Source organism: Typopeltis vanoorti, chromosome 2, assembly GCF_054136105.1.
Source record: "Typopeltis vanoorti isolate ZY-2024b chromosome 2, IOZ_Tvanoo_1.0, whole genome shotgun sequence".
Lineage (NCBI taxonomy): Eukaryota > Metazoa > Arthropoda > Arachnida > Uropygi > Thelyphonidae > Typopeltis > Typopeltis vanoorti.
In genome coordinates, this window is record NC_143550.1 from 184,310,707 (window position 1) to 184,316,706 (window position 6,000).

The following is a 6,000-nucleotide window of genomic DNA, read 5'->3' on the forward strand; positions in this document are numbered from 1 at the left end:
GTTTGTCTTTAGGAGAAGGAAAATGAGAAGACAATTTGTTAATAGGAGAATACGTAGCTGTTAAATCATATTTCTTCAAAATTCTTGCGATAGGTTCTGAAATACCGGAGATATAAGGAATAGGTACTCGACGTATTGAATCTTTGTTGTTTTGTGGAGGATTATAAGATGTAAGAAGACGTTGAATACTTTTTTCAGAAAAGCCATTGAGTTTCATGTGTTGCTGGATAGTAGAAAGTTCTTTCTGTAGATAATCAAAAGTAGAACAATTAGTTTTGGCTCTTTTGATGAGACATTTTATAATTCCTGTTTTATGACATGGATGATGGGCTGATTCTTTCAGAATATAACGACCTGTGAATGTTGGTTTCCTGTATACTGTAGTTGTAAGAATATTTGAAGATGATCGGATGAGGAGAACGTCTAAAAAAGATAACTGGTTGTTTTCTTCTAATTCCATAGTAAACTTTATGCGATGATGTAAGGAATTAATACTGTTTAAAAAGGAAGATAAAGTGTTTTTACTGTGAGGCCAAATAGCAAATATGTCATCTATATATCTTACCCAAAAAGATGGTAGAGGGAAACTAGATGTGAAGAGGACTTTTTCTAAATGTTCCAAATAAAAGTTGGCTAAAGCTGGAGAAAGAGGACTTCCCATGGCTGTTCCTTCTACTTGGCTATAAAATTTGTTTTGACATATGAAATAACCAGAATGTATAACGAAATCGAATAGTTTTATAATATCTTGAGGAAAGATGTCAGCAAGTAGTTTTAAAGTTTCCTTAAGAGGTACATTGGTGTATAAAGATTCTATATCAAAACTAACCATAAGATCTGTAGGTTGTAATGAGACATCTTTTAATTTTTCTAAGAAATCTGAGGAGTTTTTTAAAAAAGAACTCGAGTTGCCAATGTAAGATTTCAGTAATTTAGCTAGATATTTGGCTATACGGTAAGTAGGAGAATCAATGCAATCTACTATTGGACGAAGAGGATAGTCAATCTTATGGATTTTTGGAAGGCCATAAAATCTAGGAGGTCTTGCAAAATGAGTTTTAAGTCTTTCAATTGTGTCTTTATCCAAACTGATGACTTCATCAAGGAGAGAATTTAATTTCTTTAGTTGTCTGTTGGTTGGATTATAATCAATTTCTTGATATGTGGAGCGATCTCGAAGCAAAAGAGAAAGTTTTCTTCTGTAATTTGCTGAGTCCATAACTACTGTTGCTTTTCCCTTGTCAGCTTTAGTGATAATGAGGTGATTATTTTTTCTCAAGGACTGTAAAGATTTCATTTCAGAAGGAGATATGTTAGAAGGAGGAAGTTTAGCCTTAAGTAGAGAAGAAGCGACTTCTAGGCGAAGAGCATTAGCTTTATCGCTGGTTAGATGATTAAGATTCCTTTCAATGTTAACTAGGAAATCTAGATATGGTATTTTATTTGGAACAATAGAAAAATCATGTCCTTTTGAAAGGATGAGGGTTTCGCTTTTAGTCAAAGGACGTCCGGATATATTTACAATCCAATTATCTGGAGTTATGAATGGCTTGGATTGTTTAGACGAAAGAGCCTCATATTTACGGTTAAGATGTTGACTTAGTTTATTATAAGCACGTTCTACTCAACGTGCTTATAATAAAATAAGTTATTATAAGCACGTTGAGTAGAACGTGCTTATAATAAACTAAGTCAACATCTTAACCGTAAATATGAGGCTCTTTCGTCTAAACAATCCAAGCCATTCATAACTCCAGATAATTGGATTGTAAATATATCCGGACGTCCTTTGACTAAAAGCGAAACCCTCATCCTTTCAAAAGGACATGATTTTTCTATTGTTCCAAATAAAATACCATATCTAGATTTCCTAGTTAACATTGAAAGGAATCTTAATCATCTAACCAGCGATAAAGCTAATGCTCTTCGCCTAGAAGTCGCTTCTTCTCTACTTAAGGCTAAACTTCCTCCTTCTAACATATCTCCTTCTGAAATGAAATCTTTACAGTCCTTGAGAAAAAATAATCACCTCATTATCACTAAAGCTGACAAGGGAAAAGCAACAGTAGTTATGGACTCAGCAAATTACAGAAGAAAACTTTCTCTTTTGCTTCGAGATCGCTCCACATATCAAGAAATTGATTATAATCCAACCAACAGACAACTAAAGAAATTAAATTCTCTCCTTGATGAAGTCATCAGTTTGGATAAAGACACAATTGAAAGACTTAAAACTCATTTTGCAAGACCTCCTAGATTTTATGGCCTTCCAAAAATCCATAAGATTGACTATCCTCTTCGTCCAATAGTAGATTGCATTGATTCTCCTACTTACCGTATAGCCAAATATCTAGCTAAATTACTGAAATCTTACATTGGCAACTCGAGTTCTTTTTTAAAAAACTCCTCAGATTTCTTAGAAAAATTAAAAGATGTCTCATTACAACCTACAGATCTTATGGTTAGTTTTGATATAGAATCTTTATACACCAATGTACCTCTTAAGGAAACTTTAAAACTACTTGCTGACATCTTTCCTCAAGATATTATAAAACTATTCGATTTCGTTATACATTCTGGTTATTTCATATGTCAAAACAAATTTTATAGCCAAGTAGAAGGAACAGCCATGGGAAGTCCTCTTTCTCCAGCTTTAGCCAACTTTTATTTGGAACATTTAGAAAAAGTCCTCTTCACATCTAGTTTCCCTCTACCATCTTTTTGGGTAAGATATATAGATGACATATTTGCTATTTGGCCTCACAGTAAAAACACTTTATCTTCCTTTTTAAACAGTATTAATTCCTTACATCATCGCATAAAGTTTACTATGGAATTAGAAGAAAACAACCAGTTATCTTTTTTAGACGTTCTCCTCATCCGATCATCTTCAAATATTCTTACAACTACAGTATACAGGAAACCAACATTCACAGGTCGTTATATTCTGAAAGAATCAGCCCATCATCCATGTCATAAAACAGGAATTATAAAATGTCTCATCAAAAGAGCCAAAACTAATTGTTCTACTTTTGATTATCTACAGAAAGAACTTTCTACTATCCAGCAACACATGAAACTCAATGGCTTTTCTGAAAAAAGTATTCAACGTCTTCTTACATCTTATAATCCTCCACAAAACAACAAAGATTCAATACGTCGAGTACCTATTCCTTATATCTCCGGTATTTCAGAACCTATCGCAAGAATTTTGAAGAAATATGATTTAACAGCTACGTATTCTCCTATTAACAAATTGTCTTCTCATTTTCCTTCTCCTAAAGACAAACGCTCAACTTTATCTCTTCCTGGAGTTTATCAAATTCCTTGCAACTGTGATCTCTCTTACTTTGGACAGACTGGACGCTCTCTTGAAAAAAGAATCCAAGAACATCAATCATCCATTCTTCACAATAAACCTGAAAAGTCTGGTCTGGCTCAACACGGGATTGAAACTGACCACAGCATCCTTTGGTCCAAAACGCGCCTCTTACATAGATCCCGTTATAGGTTCGAACGTTTGTTCAAGGAAAGCGTGGAGGCCTTGCTCCATCATCCCAACCTGAATCGTAATGACTGCATATCTATATCAAAAATCTGGGAAAGCCTAATCAAGATTACTCATTAATTTTTATTTTATTTATTTTTTTTTTTTAATAGCAAATTCAATCATGTTTCTACTTCAAAATATTTCGTTTCATACTTAGTGATATAACATCACGCGGCATGTTCTAATTTCAACGATCTATTGTTAGTATTCTAGCTTGTATATTTTTTAAACTGTTCTTGTAATACCACCGACGATGGTCTGCTATTTCCAGACCGAAATATTTGGTTAAATAAATATCTTTCTTGTGATTACGTGATTATATCATTCAGTCTTATGTCGCAAGTATCCTTAAAACAACAAAAGCAATGGAAATGACACACCACAGGAAGCTTCTCCTTTCGAGGCTGCTCCTGATATAACAGAAATCCATACCTCCACGTCTAAGAAAAACCGAAAGGGGGAAAAAATTTCCACAAGCAGTAAAATCCAACAAGAAGAAACAGTCGCTATTGAAACCATCAATACCAATATAGATACTAATACAGATGAAATAGATATAGATAGGGAAGAAGGAAAGATGGAGGTGAACATCAACACCTCCAAACGGCCATTAAGCCCACAGGAAGAAGAGTTGATAACGCCCAAAACAGCAAAAGTATCTGAGACCGCTCACCCAGAATTCCCTCACGCGAAAGCAGGGGAGACTCTCAGCCATCTCATCAGAGGTATCCCAGGGATGGCGGAAAAATTCAAAGAAGCGATAAAAAAATAGGAGAACCTGAACTCCTCCTCACAGGAGAACATGGATCTGACATCGTCAGTGCAAAATTGGGTGATATTTTCGTTGATGACATCAGCAAAATCACCCCTGAGAAAGTAGAGGTAGCCCAGGATTTAAACGAGGAAGCAGCTTCGGCGTTCTTCATAGCTCTCTGCAAACTAGACATGGCCAAGGGAAGTGAGGTGGCCAAAAGAATAATAACTGCCCACAACAAAAGAAAGACACAGTAACCACATTGTGGGGTTTCTGTACACAGCTTCACCGGTTTCAGCAATCACAGGTGGGGGAGGACCTGAGAACCCGAGCGGCGAAGGCTTACAGCGAGGCGGTGCAGTTCCTTGTGAGCTGCATCACTTGGGCCAGATCCTTAATCCACCTCTAAGTTTAACTTTCAATTTTTGCTTTTCTGTGTACTTTTTTGTTTTTGTTTTGTTACATGTTTCCTTTTTAGGATTTTTCCTTTTTTTGTAAAGTGAAAAATCAACGAGCGTTTTAGAAACGCCCCTGGGGGGCAAACAGCTAATACAGGTCAACTGAGGCCTCTTTAACCTACCCTACCACTATGCACTCTATCTTTATTTCCTCTCCTACTATCTGCTGACTCTCAGCCTATCTTACTCTACAGGCCGATGATGAAGATTTGTTGAACTCACAAATAATAAAAAATTTGCATGTATCTGTCAGATCAGATTCGACCTCAACAAACTAATGACACCTAAAGCCTATATTTTTTTTAAAAATTTCTTCCTGGTCTTTCAAAAATAGGGTACCCCTATAAATATTTCTTTTTGACAAGGAATAAATTCATAGAAATGAAGTTTCTATGAATTCAGTAAGACTTTAATTATTTTAGTTCTTTCTTTCTTTCTGAATTATAAAATGATATCTATTTGGAATTCTAAGAAATTTTCAAATCTTTTTATAAAATAATATAGCAACATATATTATGTATTTTATATATTAAAATCATTGGTTAATTTTAAAGGTATTTCATCAAATGTTTATGTTTTCTTCAAACACTAATATATTATATCAATGATGTGTATTGAACATGTTGATATGAAGAGTGATAATTACTCTCAACGACGGATATCCGTGGGAGTTTTGAGCCCATCTTTTTTCCTACTATTTACTTAATTCCGGTAATTCCGACTGCTAGCTAAACTTCTTTAAATTTGAAGATCATACTTCACAGGGTCATTTCTGTAGTGTACTACGTGATACGTGATAATCTTTCGCCTCTAGAGAGTTCCAGGATTCAGCGGACGCGACCGTATATATATATATATATATATATATATATATATATATATATATATGAGAGCTGCCTTTTCCGGATCGATCGTGGTTGGTAAGATTCTTTCTCTATTTTTGTATTCCTTTCACTCTATTCACTCTATATTCCTTTCACTCTATTCACTCTATATATTTTTTCTTTCTTTCTGCTAGTAGCTAGGCTTAAGCTACAGGATTTGCTGGTAAGACTTGTTCTTACGGGATTTCTCTCTTTTAGAACCTTTTCTGTCCTACGGTATTTTTACTAATCTACCACCACGATCCTACTCTTCCCTAGATCCTATATCTTTTTTTTTGGCTGTGGCCAAACCTAAGACTGACATGTCTTCACTACTTCCTAGGGTGAGAACGGTCGGTTTTCAAACTGACCCAT

General features: G+C 35.0%; 1 pseudogene; it reads left to right on the top strand.

Moving 5' to 3' along the window:
* Nucleotides 1-5,509: 5,509 nt before the first annotated feature.
* On the top strand, nucleotides 5,510-5,659 carry LOC150109722 (small nucleolar RNA U3; annotated as a pseudogene).
* Nucleotides 5,660-6,000: the final 341 nt, after the last annotated feature.